The following is a 20070-nucleotide window of genomic DNA, read 5'->3' as shown; positions in this document are numbered from 1 at the left end:
ACGCTTCTGCAAATGTATGTGGTGCAATTAAAATTTACAGCATTTGTAGAAATAACATATCAGTATTGGGCAGTTATCTATTTATAGTGTATCTTGAAATTACATTAATACTAGGGAAAAAAGTTCATTCAAATCATATATGTTCATGAGTTTGTAGAATAATGCTTGTTTTAAATAATTATACTAAATAAGATTACTGTTAAGATATGAATGTTTTGATTGATAAAATTTTGTTTAGCCGTGTATGCTATTATTTAAAAAAGTTACTTTCAGTGTCTCAGCATTTGCCAGCTGTATGAAATCATCATTCCTAGATGACCTTCAGAAAAACAAAAATGGCATTCATGTGTCTGTGGAGACTGACTTTGGCAAAGCTGATATTGGAGAGAGGAAGAGGTTAACAGTGTGGGTACAAAACAAGGGGGTGAGGGAGCAAGTGTTCCTTAGGGCCCACCTACCAGCAGAGTGCAAACAAATCAAAATAGAAGGTAGGGGATGTTTTCATAGTTTTACATGTATCATCATATGATTAAGGGATATACAGGCAATTGTTGAAATATTAAGTTATTGTGCTTTAATTAATCCATATTTGATGTACAGTACATTGTAGGTATTTTGTATTTCTGTTTTTAAACAGGAAATATGAAATGTTTTATGACCTAAGACCAAACATACTTTTTGCAATTTATCAAATGCTTCCCTCTTTTTACATGGAAATTTATGGCAAATCTAACAAAAAACAAAAACTTTTAAAATAATACATACAGTCTTATTTTCACAAATTGAAGAAATAAGAAATACTGGAGTGGAATACTGGAGGATGATACTTGTTATAATTTACAGGGGTGAAATACTTGTTATAATTTACAGGGGTGAAATACTTGTTATGATTTACAGGGGTGAAATACTTGTTATAATTTACAGGGGTGAAATACTTGTTATAATTTACAGGGGTGAAATACTTGTTATGATTTACAGGGGTGAAATACTTGTTATGATTTACAGAGGTGAAATACTTGTTATAATTTACAGAAATGCTTGTTATGATTTACAGGAGTGAAATACTTGTTATTATTTACAGCAATACTTGTTATAATTTACAGGAGTGAAATATACTTGTTATAAATTACAGGAATACTTGTTATAATTTACAGGAACACTTTAATGTTATAATTTACAGGAATGAAATACTTGTTATAATTTACAGGAGTGAAATACTTGAATGAGCATACAGCCATGATGAAATCAGGGAATGTGGAAGTGAACAAAGGAAAGATAACTTTGTATCCGGCCATGTCACTCTATATCAATATATCATTTGAAGCAAGGTAGGCACTATGCAGCATATGGTAGAGTTCTTATCACATCAAAAGTTAAGATTACACAGCTCAGTTAAAGCTACCCGAGAAAAATCGCAGTGCTGTTATAAATGTACCTCTGTGCACTTTGTACTATATGACATCACAATGAAAAAGTACGTCACAACGTACAGGTTCTTATAGCTGTATCGTGGGGAAAGTGTCATAATATTTTGTTGTTATTTACTACCGTTATCAAGTGATAAGCTGTATATGTGAAAAAATTTCTTGTCAAATGATTATATATTATTCCTTTATGATATCAAATCATTCTCTATTTTTAATATATAGTATGCATGAAGGTGATATTCATATTGTATTGTGACCTTGAAATCACCCCTAATCTGAATGATTGATGCATTTAAAAATTTCCTTATGTACATAAATAATCTCATTCTACAGAAACAGAGGCAAAGTTCAGGATCATCTGCTATAAAAAACAATATAAATTTTTCTGAAACATATTTTAGATATATTTATGCGTTTCAAAAGTGCAGGGAACAATTTCTGTCTTGTATATTAACGGTATGATATGTATAGGGATGTGGACAACCCCGGTAATTTGCTGATGACTGTTGATATGTTGTTAAATTACAGCATGTTTAGTTTGAGTATGCATTTGCTTCCAACACTTTTCATGTAAAGGATTTTTATTTCATTCTGAGTATATCAATAAACATTCAACTGGTTACCCGCATGAACCTGAACTTTTGTTCACAAGTAGGGCCTCTAGCTGTTTTCCAAAAATAAAGTGTTGCATGATATTCAACTGATGTCACAGGAAATTACCATGAGGGGAATTTATGGTATCTCAGTTACAGTCAACATATGGGTAGTATCGTTTCGGTGTTTAACCGTAACAAGTGTAATGAGGTGTAATTTCACCCCATAATGATAGTGCATTTTACAATGGAAGCCCTTAACCTAGTTGCGTATGGCATCATATTATGGAGAGAGAGAAAGAGAAAATATCCAATAAACATGATCCCATTATCTACATTTAATTAAATTCAATTACCGGTAAATGTAAATATGTAATATCGAACAATTTTATTGTCAAATTTTTGGGTCAAACGGAAGAGTTTTACATGGGTGAAATATATACAAAAAAGGCTAGCCACAGCCTATTCATGGAATGATCAGATCCTGATCCACAAAGCGTGAAGAAATAATGAGTGACGTAATTATTCTCAAAGTAGGACGAGTTAATTAATGATGGTCATCAGTGCAGAAATCAACTCATACTCAGTAAGATTCCTTATTAAGCACTGTGTAAAAATAAAGCATGAAGTCAAAAGTATACAAAGTGGACCAACCCATGACACAAAGGATTAGCAGCCTAGAAAATCAAATAATCATCAGTCATACCCGCACTGATCATGTCTTGGAAGATATTAACTGATCAAAGAGTTTAGGTTATTGTCTGATCATGACCTAAGTGAACTGATGGATTATTCTGCCATGAAGAGTGCATACAAAGCATAGGAAAATGGGATCTGCTCGCAGTCCTGTGAATTAAACTAGTAAACAGGTGTAAGTTTCACACACTTGCACACACACACACACATTTTTTTTTAGATCACTTTAAAAGTATACTTAGGTTAAGTATGTTGCTGGACGGAAGTGTGTTTGGGGAGGGGGAGGGCTGTGTTCGCTAATCAATGTCACAAAAACTAACTCCTTAATTTGAACACCCTACATTAGTTTGTGATGGGTATGGGGGTGGGGTGGGGGGGCTCCTTAATTTGAACACCCTACATTAGTTTGTGTTGGGTGTATTATGTACTGTTTCCGGTACTCTTGTTGTGTATAAGCAAGTGAACATAATCTAAGATTGTAAAATCAGATGAATAACTGAACTTGTGTGTTTTCAGTGGACAAAAATGTACTCCTGAATAATGGGAGGAATCTAAAAAAATAAATTCCTGTCTTAATTTTAACTTAATTTTGATTTTTTCATCAAGTTTTCCTTCCAATTTTTCGTTTGATATATGCATCAAATAAAGAATTATAAGTTTCATTTCTTAAATAATGGAAAAGTATGAAATAATTGTCTCAGTTTTCTTGTAATAATCCGTCTCTGTTGCAGATTTCCAGGAATAGAAAAACAACTGTTGGTGATGAATTTTGAGAAGTTCAGTATAGGACGTTACATCACAGCAGAAATCACTGACCCATATCACTCCATGGTGTCCGTGGGTACAACCTACAGAAGTGGACAGCAAGTCTCAACTTTCAACAAATACCAGACATCGGTCACTTCAGGTCAAGGTTGGGTTGTTCCAGGGGAACGACCACAGAGGTACAGATATTACAATATTTTGAGAATTAAGTAAAACTGACCATGTTTACAGCATGGATGAGATAGAACATACCAGTCATTTGATGTCTGATTTTTTTTGGACTAAAATTCTAGTCAATGACGCGGTAATGCCTGTGCGACATTGTATCACAGTAGTTCTGAAGAAACGATGTCACATCAACAATGAAAGGCATCTATGGTGGGAATGTTGGAAAGATTGGAAAGATTGGGAGTCCAAACGATGCTATTATCATGAAATGGGTATGGATATGTTTTTCCACGAATCATTCGTCTTCTAATGGAGCCCGCGCCCGGAGGCCTCTATATCACCATCACACCGACTGATAAATATAACGCATCGGTACCCTCGTATAAATCAACTAAGGTTTGCCTATTTTTATTAGAAAACGGAATACCTATTGGTTTCAAAATATTCCCAAAATCGATGCACTGTAAACTGTAATAATCTACAGAACAGAGTTCGCCGCCATCACGTCCAAAGGGATCCTACTAAACACGCCTCTAATTTGAAGAGTGCCGTTATGGAAAGTTATGCGCTGCAAAGAGCGACAACTCGAATAGTTCTACGTTACTTCCGATTTCCGATTTCGAAAGCAGCATTTCGAAAGCACGTTTTCAATTTTCCCTCCGACGTTTTGTAACCAACACGACAAGAGCGACAATAAAAATATTCTGAAAACTCAACACCCACATGGCACAAATTAAAACAATAGAAACTACCCACCACCCATAATAAATATTTTTTTAACAGTCCAACCACGGACCAATTAAAATATGAAAAAATACGACCACCCATACAAAAAAATATCGTTTGCCGCCCGACCCCCCCCATTTGATCATTTCTGGAACAGCCCTTAGATAGAATATGCTAGTAATTTGACGTTTGATAGAATATACCCATGATTGTAGGTTATTTTGTTGGTATCTTTGATTTGCAGTAAACATGATTGGAGGCTGTTTTATTGGTATCTTTGATTTGTAATAAACATGATGGGAGGCTGTTTTGTTGGTATCTTTGATTTGCAGTAAACATAATTGGAGGCTGTTTTGTTGGTATCTTTGAATTGCAGTAAACATGATGGGAGGCTGTTTTGTTGGTATCTTTGATTTGCAGTAAGCAATAGTAAAATCATCAGGGATAACAGCAACTTTTTATCTCACAAAAGCGGGTTATGCAAATTTTTCATCACCCAATGAAACAACAAAGAAAGACATTTTATTGTTTATATGTTTATGTATTTTTATAGCAGATATGGCACTGAATTCCTGACACAAGCTGCAGACCATACCTTTGTCAGTGTCAATTTAACATGTAAATTCAGATTGTCATGCTGCCTGAAACTCACATTTTCTTTGTAATTGAGATTTCTAATTCTCTACATTGCTTAGCTTTTCTTTTATCGTCTTCTTTCTGTAGTGAGTATTTTCTTTTCTTTTATCGTCTTCTTTCTGTAGTGAGTATTTTCCCAATGAAATACTTAATTAAGACAGTTGTGAAGCCACTATTTTCTTACAAATATGACTAATACAAATCGTATTTTGGTTAATTTGTTAATTTAAAACGACTGAGAGAAACAGATATGGTATGACCTACTATATGAACAATGCACACATGAATACAAATATATAAACATGTTGTTTTTTATAATGACTTTGAATTCTGCAGAAATGAAAGAATGTAAATTAATATAAGAAATGATTTTAACTTTTGGAAATTCATTATAGGATTAAACATTCTTTTTGAAGAATTTATCGATGTGTAAACTCCGGACATTTTACTCACAAACTGAATAAAAGTGCAAAGCACTTTTATGTTCAGTTTGTGAGTAAAATGTCCAGAGTTTACACATCGATAAATTCTTCAAAAAGAATGTTTGATTCTTATAATTCCAATTCATTCACTTTATTAACAATTGCAAAAATTTGAATAGTTTCTCCGCACTATGTTATTTGTTTTCAGGCATGTATAAATACATCGCGTTTTTGGATTTATTGATGTATAAACTCTTGTTCAGCTTTATTTTTGTCCAATCAAAACAATTGTAACTAGTTCTAATTGTAACGGGGACCGTTACAGATGTTCCCCAAACCTCCCCCAATTAAAAAGTGATGTCCTTGTGAATCTATAGGAAAAAATCATTTTATTTTAGCCTTTAATTACATGTAGTACGTTCAATATGGTCATTTCAGTACCAAGAAATGAAAGAAAGCGTTGCACGTGCATACACGCGCACGCGTGTATGATTCCGAATTTTTGTTGATGTCGTTCAACAGGCATTTGTATCATATACCCACAGTATGAATTTCATAACGTTTCCACCAAATATAAGGAAGTTATAGCGATTTTAAAATCGTCCAATCAGAAATCAGCACACGTGCATGCACGTGCTGAGCAGTAATTCTAACCACAGCAATTTGTAAGGAGTACCAAGATACATCTAAACCCCTAATATGAATAGAATTTGATAAAAAACAAAAACGTTATCGTCCTTTAAAAATTGAACATTTAAAAAACGTTGCACGCGCATGCGCGTGTGCGTTGGCATTTTTTGTTACACCAACATATAGATACACATATTGTCTACATATGCTGTGAATATCATCTCATTCGCTTCATAAATAAGATAGTTACAAACGTTTTAGCATTATCCAATCAAAATGAAGCGCACGTGCATGCGCGTGCAAATTGGTAATTTTGACCATGTAAATCAGTTAAGGGTCTCAATATCTACCTATGATATGAATTTCAAGCCATTTCAATGAACAACAAAAAAGTTAGACTGATTCCAAAGTTAGCGTACAAATTTTGTAATGCGCGTGCACGCGCATGCGTGCGCGTGCTGGCAAAATAACTATTATTTTTCATATGTACAAATGATATACTATCATCCTATTTAGGTTTTATATCGCTTCCTTCAATATTCTGATTTTCCATTTTTTGTACCAAAATTGCAATGCACGTGAGCGCGCGTGCATGCACGTGCAAACAAAATGACTATCACTATGCACATCTACAAACGCTATACTATCATCCTGGAAAGTTTCATATCGATCCCTTTTGTAGTTTCTGAGAACACTACCGGACAAAAAAGTACCGGAGAAAAAGAATAATAACTAGACACGATCTCGTTGCGAGCAACGAGTAGGTCTTCCGTCCGATTTGTTGATGCACTTGGATTTAAAAAAAAAAAAGAAAAGACAAATGAGTCCCAATTTAGTTTCCGACTTTAAGACACTTTAGATATAATCAATTTTTCATATCATAAGCTTCTGAAGCAAAGTTGCGGTGAAATTCGTTTGAAATTCGACTCTCCAGGCGAGCCATAAGGCCCGCGGGCCTATTTCTTGATGTCATTTGTTAGCCCTCTATAGACTCAACAACTTTAGTTCTATATGTCTTTACAAAATATTTACCTGTAAAAAGTTATTGAGATCGACCGATATCGACAAAAAATCGACTCTACAGGCGAGCCATTAGGACCATAGGCCTATTTCTTGATATCAATCGATAGATCTCGATAAACTGAACAACTTTTGTTCAATATGTCCTTACAAAATATTTACCAGTTACAAGTTTTTGAAATCGACTGATATCGACAAAAATCGACTCTACAGGCGAGCCATGAGGCCCACAGACCCATTTTTTGATATTGATCGATAGGTTATGTCACATTGAACAACTTTTGTTCAATAATGCTTTTCAAAAAATATGTCGTTTTAAAGATATGAGGCGTCAAATATTTACGATTTTGGCCCTTAAAATCTCTAATTACGTAACATATGACCTACTTTTTGATTTGATAAGATCAAGCTCGTTGAGATGAACATTTCCGCTTCTACAACTTATTATAAAATATTAATAGTTTCTGAGATATTCTCAAAAACATTTGGACCCTTCTGAACCCCTAATTTAAAGGGCCAGCCCGTTTTGCTTGATATCGTAAGAAAGGCCTTGTCATTTGAAACCTTTTTTGCTCAACAAGTATTTAGAAATTCTTTACCGTTCTCGAGTTATCTCTACAAGAAATATTTAGGGGCCAAACTGTAGCTCCCTAACGGGGCCACATAGGGAAAAAACGAAATGTACATATTGTTTAGATTATCATTCTGAACAACTTTTGTTCAATAATGCTTTTCAAAATATTTGTCGTTTTCAAGATATGAGGCGTCAATTATTTATGATTTTGGCCCTTAAAATCCCTTATTACGTAACATATGACCTACTTTTTGATTTGATAAGAACAAGCTCGTTTAGATGAACATTTCCGCTTCAATGACTTATTACAAAATATTAATAGTTTCTGAGATATTCTCATAAACCTTTGGACTCTTCTGGGCCCCTAATTTAAAGGGTCAGCCCCTTTTGCTTGATATCGTAAGAAAGGTCATGACATTTCAAACATTTTTTGTTCAACAAGTATTTAGAAATTCTTTACCGTTCTCGAGTTATTTCTAGAAGTAATTTTTAGGGGCCAAACTGTAGCTCCCTAATGGGGCCACATAGGGTAAAAACGAAATATGCATATTGTTCAGATCATCATTCTGAACAACTTTTGTTCTTTATTGCTTTTCAAAATATTTGTCGTTTTCGAGATACAAGGGGTAAAACATTTATGGTTTTGGCCCTTAAAATCCCTTATTACGTAACATATGACCTAAATTTTTATCTGAATAGATTTGGATTGTTGAGATGAACATTGTTTGTTCTTTGACTTATACCAAAATATTAATGATTTTTGAGATATTTGATGTAGATTTTGAGCCCTTCTAGATCCCTAATTTAAGGGGCTAGCCCCTAAATCTTGATATTTTCGAAAAGATCTGGTAAATGTGCACAACTTTTGTTCTACATGTCTTAACAAAATATTTGCAAGAAAAAAGATATTGGAGATCAAAGGTCAAAAATCGCCGAAATCGGCGAAAAATTTTGGCATCCATTTTTTCAGGTCCAGGCGAGCGTTTAGGCAAATCGCCTCCGGTAAAATCGAATCCCCCACAAATCTTCTAAAATGTTTACTCTATCTTGTGTAGAAATTTCAAGACTCTAGCTTCAAAACTAACAGAGGAGATGTGTGGACAACAAGGCCCTTCAAAAAGTCACTAAAAGAGAGATAACTCCTGACCGGAAGTGACGTCAAGCACGAAATTTTGCAAGCAAAGTCTCGTCACCAAAAGACATCTTTCCTGAAAATTTCGTGAAAATCGATCGAGAAATGGCTGAGAAAAACGCGTGTACTACCAAGGAAAATAATAATAATAATAATAAAAATAATAATAATAATAATAATGAAGAAGAAGAACGCGAACAATAATAGTAAGGTCTTCCGCAGGAGACGGAAGACCTTAATAATGAAGAAGAACGCGAACAATAATAGTAAGGTCTTCCGCAGGAGACGGAAGACCTTAATAATGAAGAAGAACGCGAACAATAATAGTAAGGTCTTCCGCAGGAGACGGAAGACCTTAATAAGAAGAAAAGTGAAAAATCAACAATAGAATAATAGAAGGGTCTTCCGCTGAAGACGGAAGACCCTAATAATAATAATAATAATAAGAAGAAACAGAGTAAAAACAATATGTTCCCAAACTTTGTTTGTGGAACATAATAAGAAACAGAGTAAAAACAATATGTTCCCAAACTTTGTTTGGGGAACATAATAAATAACATTGGAATTATGAGGATATAAATTGCACCACTTTATAGCATACTTTTCAAAGCACTTCATGAAGTATGCCAACATGAAGCGTGGCAGTTCACACCAGTATTAGTACAAACAGTGTTCTACAGTGATGTCACATGAAGCTCGACAGTTCACACCAGTATTAGTACAAACAGTGTTCTACAGTGATGTCACATGAAGCTCGACAGTTCACACCAGTATTAGTACAAACAGTGTTCTACAGTGATGTCACATGAAGGTCGACAGTTCACACCAGTATTAGTACAAACAGTGTTCTACAGTGATGTCACATGAAGCTCGACAGTTCACACCAGTATTAGTATAAACTTGTTCTACAGTGATGTCACATGAAGCGTGACAGTTCACACCAGTATTAGTACAAACAGTGTTCTACAGTGATGTCACATGAAGCGTGACAGTTAGTTCAAACCAGTATTAGTATAAACTTGTTCTACAGTGATGTCACATGAAGCGTACGTGGCAGGTCATACCCTCATGTATTTTCAAAAATGAAATTCATTTTTTAAATAAAAGTTGTATAACATGTTTGTTAATGGTCATGAAATATATAAAAGTGTAAACTTTATTCAATTTAGTTACTGGTATAAACTTATCGGGAAATAGCCTAACTACTTAACACAGAAAGGTGATTAATAATTGCTTTATTACAATATATACATGATAAGCAGTGATATGTCACAAATCAGTTATCTATCATTGTAGAAATGGAAGGAAGCATGCCCTCAAATTGCCAAATCGATTGCCACAATATCCTGTACCACACTTGCTGCGGGACTGCATTCTCCGGGGTGATCCTGTTTTGGATGTTTGTCCAGAGCTAAGACAGGTTTTGGTTACATAGTACTTATTTTTGTTTCACTCTTGTCTAAAGGTATGGGGGAATTCTGAACCTGCCTTGCAATACACTTATCATCCTATGGTTTGTGTGTAAATTTATCATCCTATATGGTTTGTGTGTAGATTTATCATCCTATGGTTTGTGTGTAGATTTATCATCCTATGGTTTGTGTTTGTGTAGATTTATCATCCTATGGTTTGTGTAGATTTATCATCCTATGGTTTGTGTGTGTAGATTAATCATCCTATGGTTTGTGTAGATTTATCATCCTATGGTTTGTGTGTGTAGATTAATCATCCTATGGTTTGTGTGTGTAGATTAATCATCCTATGGTTTGTGTGTAGATTTATCATCCTATGGTTTGTGTGTGTAGATTTATCATCCTATGGTTTGTGTGTAGATTTATCATCCTATGGTTTGTCTGTAGATTTATCATCCTATGGTTTGTGTGTGTAGATTAATCATCCTATGGTTTGTGTAGATTAATCATCTTATGGTTTGTGTGTAGATTTATCATCCTATGGTTTGTGTAGATTAATCATCCTATGGTTTGTGTGTAGATTTATCATCCTATGGTTTGTGTGTAGATTTATCATCCTATGGTTTGTGTAGATTAATCATCCTATGGTTTGTGTGTAGATTTATCATCCTATGGTTTGTGTAGATTAATCATCCTATGGTTTGTGTGTAGATTTATCATCCTATGGTTTGTGTGTAGATTTATCATCCTATGGTTTGTGTGTGTAGATTTATCATCCTATGGTTTGTGTAGATTTATCATCCTATGGTTTGTGTGTAGATTTATCATCCTATGGTTTGTGTAGATTAATCATCCTATGGTTTGTGTGTGTAGATTTATCATCCTATGGTTTGTGTAGATTTATCATCCTATGGTTTGTGTGTGTAGATTTATCATCCTATGGTTTGTGTGTAGATTTATCATCCTATGGTTTGTGTAGATTTATCATCCTATGGTTTGTCTGTAGATTTATCATCCTATGGTTTGTGTAGATTTATCATCCTATGGTTTGTGTGTAGATTTATCATCCTATGGTTTGTGTGTGTAGATTTATCATCCTATGGTTTGTGTGTGTAGATTTATCATCCTATGGTTTGTGTGTAGATTTATCATCCTATGGTTTGTGTGTAGATTTATCATCCTATGGTTTGTGTGTGTAGATTTATCATCCTATGGTTTGTGTGTGTAGATTAATCATCCTATGGTTTGTTTAGATTTATCATCCTATGGTTTGTGTAGATTAATCATCCTATGGTTTGTGTAGATTTATCATCCTATGGTTTGTGTGTGTAGATTTATCATCCTATGGTTTGTGTGTAGATTAATCATCCTATGGTTTGTGTAGATTTATCATCCTATGGTTTGTGTAGATTTATCATCCTATGGTTTGTGTGTAGATTTATCATCCTATGGTTTGTGTAGATTTATCATCCTATGGTTTGTGTGTAGATTTATCATCCTATGGTTTGTCTGTAGATTTATCATCCTATGGTTTGTGTGTGTAGATTTATCATCCTATGGTTTGTGTGTAGATTTATCATCCTATGGTTTGTGTGTAGATTTATCATCCTATGGTTTGTGTGTGTAGATTTATCATCCTATGGTTTGTGTGTAGATTTATCATCCTATGGTTTGTGTGTAGATTTATCATCCTATGGTTTGTGTAGATTTATCATCCTATGGTTTGTGTGTAGATTTATCATCCTATGGTTTGTGTGTGTAGATTTATCATCCTATGGTTTGTGTGTGTAGATTTATCATCCTATGGTTTGTTTGTTCGTAGGATTTATCTCCTGAGAATTATGTGAAAAAGATGAGGACTCTACTCCATCTTGAGGAGATACAGATGGATATCGACATTAGGGAATTTGACTTGAGCAGGGTATTGTAACAAGATCACAGAAAAGCTTTACATATATAGTGTGTAGTTTTATTATATACCCATCAATGTTTCGTTTTTTGATACTGTGGATTTCACAGAGTGTGATCCGGTTTTCCGGATCACCACACTGTGGTTTTCTGATTCCGTATCAGTATCCTCTGTAACTGATGACGTCACAATGACGTCACAATGCATCAACGCAACGTTATTTGTGGAAAATATCAACCGCGTCACAAACAAAACTTCATGCACAAAATATAATTTCACTGTATATCTGTGTTTTAGATGATTTGGAATACATTTATTATCTTATAAATGTGGATTTAAAAATACATGAGGGTATATAATGAATTATTTAGTACTACGTAACAGTAACTTGATCCAAAGAGTTGGATCACCTCTCGTTGACCGCCGCGAATCATCAGATCAAACTCAACGCTTTGCGTCTCGTGTGATCTAATGATCCACGCCTGTCAACTCGACGTTATCCGACTCTTTGGATCAAGATCCTGTAGTAATAATATTTATTATACTTTCATGTACTAAAATATTTGACTGACTGGTCGAGAAGCATTAAGAAAAACACATTGTTACCCTCTGAAAACAGATTAAAGCACACGCTCCAGGGTGATAGTATCTAGCAACAGGTAACAGTACTTGACAACGGGTGATATTGTATAAATATTGCATGTAGTTGAGGGTTACATTGAAAATTTTCACCCAAAGAAAACCATTGTCAACTGAGGCATAGCTGAGGTTGACAATGGTTTCTCGAACGGTGAAAATTTTCAATGTTACCCCAACTACATGCAATATTTGTTTAATTATACTGAATGTTATACAAACAACAAAGCAGAAAGACTTATGTCCGTTGACATTTGATCAATCTCTGTCATGTGACATTTTGTATATCGATGCGGATATTCGCATTTATTACTAACGCTCAAATGGCATCTAACAATATACGGCGAACCGTACGTGCATAGATTTGACGCATGTGATAATTTTTTTAATATCACCCGTTGTCAAGTACTGTTACCCGTTGCTAGATACTATCACCCTGGAGCACGTGCTTTCAGTTCTCAGAGGGTAACAATTTGTTTTTTCGAATTCTTCTCGACCAATCAGTCAAATATTTTGCATGAAAGTATAATAATATAAAAATTATCACATGCGTCAAATTTATGCGTGTACGGTTTGCCATAGATTGCTAAATGACGTCGTTTGAGCGTTTGTAATAAATGCGAATATTTGCATTGATATACAAAATATCGCATGACAGTGATTGATCAAACGTCAACAGACGTAAGTCTTTCTGCTTTATTGTTTGTATAACATTCAGTATAATTAAACAAATATTGTATGTAGTTGAAGTAACATTGAAAATTTTCACCGATCGAGAAACCATTGTCAACCTCAGCTGTGACTCGGTTGACAATGGTTTTCTTGGGTTGAAAATGTTTAATTTTGCCCTCAACTACATGCAATATTCATATAATATTGATCATTATGTTTATGTGGTTTTGCAGTGGATTTCCTGTGATGCATAATGCCTGTAGTAGCATGCAATATGATTATTTAAATCTAGAAGTTTTCTTCACTTAAACCTTTACTATTCACCCTTTAAATAGGTTCCACTTAGACCTGTCGGAGAATTCCTGGGGTTAGCAGTTCCTGGTCTTGCAGAGGGACGACCTTCTGTGTTGCTAGGAGATAGGGTCATGCTCTCTGACCCCTCAGACCCACAAGGGCCAATATATGAAGGTTTTGTACACGAGGTAAATGATATATTTTGGATAATCACTACTTCCTACGTGCTTTCAGTGTTCAATGATATTTGCACAAATTTACTTAATTTAATTAAGTTATATTAGAGTCCATTAGACTTAAACTATTATTGTATATAAGAAAAGTACAGTCGTATCTTTTTGTGATTTTAAAAAGTGGCAGCACAGGGAATTTGGAGTAATTATCTAAGTAATTAAATGTAATTGTTTGTAGGTTAATTGCATGTAGAATGCAGCTACTCTTTCTATGATAATATGATAATGATATTGGCCATTGCCAGATTTTGGATGACAATTTTTCCATTTCCCCGTTTACACCTGTTATAAGAAGTTGAAATAAGATACACACTAAAATGGACATTTCGGAAATCATGGTGTTGAAGATGGCAGTATGCGACTTTGGTGTTATAAAAGAATATTTTCAAGTGAACAAAGTATGGTACTAAACAAAGTATGGTTCTTAACAGAACATGGTAATAGGTTGAGCATCAGTAATCCAAGATATGACAGTACTATTTCTCGATCATTATGTCACATAGTTTCATTGAGAAATATTGCAATGTTGATCTCTTCGTAATGGTACTCTTAAGTTTATGTGTTATGTTCACAGGTGTTCAGTGAGGAGGTGTTGCTGAAATTTAACTCAGAGTTTCATTTGAGTTACAATGGAAAAGACTATGATGCACAGTTTACTTTTAACAGGTGGGTTAACTGTTTCTACAGCCAGAACTGTCTGATGTTAAAGTCAGTTTTTGAAAGCTTTTTCCTAGGGTAAATGCCGGTAATTTTGGACGGTTTGGTTCATTGCGCAAGTCATTCCTGCACTACCTGCTACCTACTCCTCATACTGCGGTTCGCTACGTAATTCTAATCAACAATACACTTTAGGCTTTAAAAAATCTAGAGAATTCCGAACTACGATATCATTCTATGGAAGGATAAAGGGAAAAACAAAACAGAACAGAGTCCATTAAATTCAGATGACCAGTCGGTAAATTCGGACACTTATAATTAAATTATTATTTGTACTTATATGTGTTGCATATCTCTGCCGCCGCGATTCAGATTGATTCTTGCAGGCAATATTCCATGTGCTAAAGATAAAAAAACGCAGAAATATTTTGATATAAACAACTGAGATCTTTTATTTTATCTAAATAAAGAGGTCTACATTGATCCTGTTCATGATCCCCCCCAACTCGCACAAACAATATCTATGATATGGAAATTCTCAAATGTAATAATAGATATCTTAAGTATTTGCATACATGCCTGAAGGAGTGATTTATTTCACACCTTTATGGGTGTCCGTATATAAATTCTCATAGGAAAATCTGTCCGGTAAATTCGGACACTATTTAAAGTGCATTTTATTCATCATTCTGTGTGATTGATTGATTGATTGAATGTTGTTTAATGTCCCTCTCGAGAATCTTTCACTCATATGAAGACGTCACCATTGCCGGTGAAGGGCTGCAAAATTTAGGCCTATGCTCAGTGCTTACGGCCTTTGAGAAGGGAGGGATCTTTATCATGCTACACCTGCTGTGACACGGGACCTCGGTTTTTGCGGTCTCATCCGAAGGACCACCCCATTTAGTCACCTCTTACGACAAGCAAGGGTAACTGAGGACCTATTCTAACCCGGATCCCCATGGGACTCATTCTGTGTAAACTTTATTGTTTGTATATGTAATAAATGCATTCTGGTACGTCCTAATTTATTATAAAACAGTTTTCTATGACTTACGGGAAATAACTATTTAGAGGTATCCAAATGTGTCATTTTCGAGACTTCTCTGTATTCTTTGTAAACAATTGCAAAGGAACGAAATTAAGAAAACAACGCAAGTGATAGAGGGACTAATATATTTAATGGGGTGCTTAGAAATATTTCGTTCGAATTTCCCGTCTGTCTGAAATTACCGGCATTTACCCTATACTACTGATCTTGACACAGCTTTGCGTGGGCGTTGAGGAAATTTGTAGAGTCCTTCGATTGGTCACTACTCTTTGACTGCCTACCTCCTCATTACAACTTTTTAAATACAGGTCTCCCATGAGAAGATGTCATCAAGCTGTTCAGTTTGCAGCAAATTTGGAGAAAAATGGTAACTTTATTTTGTTTGTCAAAATGTGCAAAGATATCACAACAGGGTGTGTGTTTCTTTTGAATGAAGGTTTGTGTTACTGTTGATAACATGTTTGAAATGAGGTGGGCAAATGTACATATGATAAAGCCATTTTAGATATACCCTTTCCCCCCAAATCAACCATCAAATATTGTTTCTCTAATGACAAATGAATGATGTACTGATTTATGTAACATTTTTATGGATAGTGAAAGGGGTATAAATGTTTATATACAGTCCCTGAAACGTTCTACTTTACCATTTTTCTGTTCGCTCACTTTGCGTTCACTGTTTGCTCTCCGTGCGTTCACTGTGCGCTCACCATTCGCTCTCCGTGCGTTCACCGTTCGCTTTCCGTTTACAGTGCTCACCATACGTTCACCACCGTTCACTGTCATTCAGAACACCAAAGTCAAAGGATCGATTTTCATAGCAAGGCAAAAATGAAAAAAGGAACGTGTGCATAAGAATGAAAGTATACTTTCTTATTATATCAGAAATTTGATTCATAAAGTATAAATATCAGGATTATCAACTGCGAAAATTCAAGGAAAACTGCAGATCACTTATCAATACCAAAGAATAGAATAAATCATTGTTATTATCATTACAAAACACAAAAATTGTTTGGTTTAAAAGTGGGAGAAGCTCTCAATGAGAGAAAAATCCAAGAGCTTTCGGTTATGATTTTAACCCTTATACATGTACATGTAGCAAAGAATGAGCAACGAGCGCTGGTACATATGCGACAATGAGGCAGTTTCAGTTAATAAATACCTCGCCCCCATCCGAATTATCATTGTAACATTTTCAAGTTGGGCAAAAACACTATTTAGTAAAGTGAATTACGCAAAATCTACGGTGGAATAAACCTTTTATACTATTTACAAGCGTTCAGGTGTCAACATGAGGTACCTGTTCTACCCGTGTTGGTTGTTTAATGCATTTATCTTGACTCCTTTCGGGGATATTTTTAATAGCGTGTAATCCAAACGACCCCGCTCGTAAATTTGGAAGTCATGCATAGATACCTGTAAATTCTTGGCGCTAATTACTTGACTCTCTTTATTTCACATGCATCGTTTATACTCTTGTATTAAGAAATTAAATACTATGCATCTTAAGTCAAAATATATAATTACATGTAGTATACCGAGATGACGCACTAATATTCATGATTTATGAAAACATCAAGAATTCTAAATATTATGAAATATATGTTTCTATTTTTCATGTATACATGTATATGTATACGTAATACTGTAAACAATGTACATATGGAATTTTCGTTTGTTTGGGCATAATTGCTACATGCATTGATGTGAAATTTACGATCATTTTCATGAGAAATATACATCCAGTACTTGCACAGAAATGAACAAACAGATGTATTCATATACATGTATATATATTCTCTACCTGATTATCAAGTAAGTACAATCCAAGGGGGAAATCCGAAATATACCCAATGAATGACCATTTTACGTTCACCGTGCGCTCACCTTTCACTTAGCGTTCACCGTTCACCAAATTGCGTTCACCATTTGCTCTGCCTGCATTCACCGTTCGCTCTACGTGCGTTCACCGTTCACTTACCATGCGTTCACCGTTCAAGTGGGAAAGTAGAACGTTTCAGGGACTGTATATGACCATTAGTGCGGCTATTATTAATCTAAAAATGCACCTCAAATACAGATCTAGGAAGTGGTATATCTTATGTAACATGCAACATCTTTTAGGATAAGTCACTTGGTATCTAGGAGATTTCACTCGTTACTTTTAGGATAAGTCACTTGGTATCTAGGAGATTTCACTCAGTACTTTTAGGATAAGTCACTTGGTATCTAGGAGATTTCACTCGGTACTTTTAGGATAATTTAAGTCACTTGGTATCTAGGAGATTTCACTCAGTACTTTTAGGATAAGTCACTGGGTACCTGTAGGAGATTTCACTCAGTACTTTTAGGATATGTCTTCTATTTGTAATAAATTTGTAATAAATCCAAATTATAATATCATCAAAAAATAATGATATCTGTAAAATATTTTCGACTTTTTACAACAAGGGCACAAATGACCTTGATGTATGTGCTGACAAATGACAGAAGCGCGGGCTCTCAAGAAATTCCCTAACAGTGTAATACGGTTAAGTTATTCATGATGTCTATCTTAATATGTACGATACTTCATAACACTGGATTGGAAGTTGTTCCTTATGCTGCAATCGAACTGGAAGCCGATGAAACTTCTGAAGTGCTATTCGATGCCACTATTTAGAGAACATCGATAGCGTACAATTGATTGATTGATTATATATTGTCTAAAGTCTCTCTTGAGAATATTTACTGAGGACTATTTCAAACTGGACCGACAGTTAACTACAAATTCACAAAAGTTTTGGTGATGTCTTATCAAAATTCAAAGTGATGCAATGGAGATTTCAAAACTGGACATTTCCCTAGCAATATGCATATCTCTGAATCGAAAGTCTGTAGAAATGAAACTTAAATAAAAAATTTCAGAAAGACCTTATCAGTTAATGTTGCAAAGAACATGTATTAGGTATAAAGAAAATAAGTCTTTGAAACCTAAAATATTTATTGTAAACTATATCAACAAAGTTGAAAAATATTAAGTTTTTATGGTAAACAAATGATATCTGATGATTTTAGATCTTTATTTTTAGGCGCTCGGTTTTTAAAATCACAATTAATTCAATTAAAAATATTTATAATTCTTGTATTCGCTCGCCCCATAATTTTTATCTCCAAAATTAAAAATAATATTTGTAAAATAATTTCGCCCTCTCACCTCACTTTTTTTGTTTGAAAATCCGAAGAACTATTTTACAAATTGGTGTGGCCTAATGAAAATTAATAAACACAGAACAGGGTGCACTGAATTTGAATATACATGTAAATACATGTCTCTGAAGTGAGACGATTAAAAATGATATGCATGAAGTAATAAATAGCATTATTATATCTTTATCTATAATACTTGAATTTGATTGGCTGAAAAGGAAAACATTTTATCTCCATATAAACCGAATTGCGAGAAAGTGACTTAGAAGTGCTGCACACGCGCAGTTTTGACCTGCTGACGGAGTCATTATAAATAGTGACCTCTGGAATAATGCCCTGCTATTGTTCTATGATTTTTAGACCTATTTTGTAAGGTAGAATTTAATTTATTAAGAATATCCGAGTTTCCTGTTACTAATTTTAAAACGTGCATAGATGTGAAATACATCATCAGTTTGAATGTGCACAATTTCATCATCGGTGGTCTGTTAATCAGTAAACAACTATGGCTGCAACCGAAGAAAGGGACAATCGTTCTGTTGGTATTTAAAAGCTATTACATTTAATATTTCCTTGTTACAAGCTGTTACATTTATTATTTCCTTGTTACCTATACACTGAATGTTGCAGTTTTCTGCAATTTGTAAAATGTAGATTAATTGAAAACTTTCAAATCTTATTTCATATTGGTATGATAAAACAATTAATTACCCCTTATGAGGTCAACATGGTGAAATACGGACCCGTGACCTGGCCCACTCGCTGACCTGACTGCGGCCTCAGTCAGGCCGGGTCACCTGGTGGGCCAGGTCTCGGGTCCTCATTTCACCAAGTTGTCCTCATCAGGGGTAATTAATTGTATACTACAAATAAATTCCTCATGTTTAATTGTGATATTTAAGGTAGCTCCATCCTCATGTGACTTATCAATATTAATGGTTAAAAGTGGAAAAACTTTATTAATTTCCACTCAATATAGTTTAATTTAATTAATAACCAAAGAAAATGTATACAGTACACGACACGAGTTTTATACACCCCACCGTGGAAAGACCACGGTGGAAAATCCACGGAGATACACCGTGTCCTCCGTGTTCCACGGTGTGTGTGTTATTTTCAAATACACACAGCTGCTAAGAGCTTTGTTCTGGCCACGGGCGCCTTGCGGGAGATGTGAAAATGTGCCGCAGGCCAAATAATCAAGATAAGGGTGGAATTTTAAGAA

At 34.7% G+C, this 20070-nt stretch overlaps 1 pseudogene; it reads left to right on the top strand.

Moving 5' to 3' along the window:
- LOC125654290 (putative helicase MOV-10) overlaps nucleotides 1–20070 on the top strand; it is a 95831-nt pseudogene that overhangs the window by 6803 nt on the left and 68958 nt on the right.

This window comes from Ostrea edulis, chromosome 7 (genome assembly GCF_947568905.1).
Source record: "Ostrea edulis chromosome 7, xbOstEdul1.1, whole genome shotgun sequence".
Classification (NCBI taxonomy): Eukaryota; Metazoa; Mollusca; class Bivalvia; order Ostreida; family Ostreidae; genus Ostrea; species Ostrea edulis.
The sequence above is the reverse complement of the archived record's forward strand: the minus strand, read 5'-3'. Positions and strand labels throughout refer to the sequence as shown.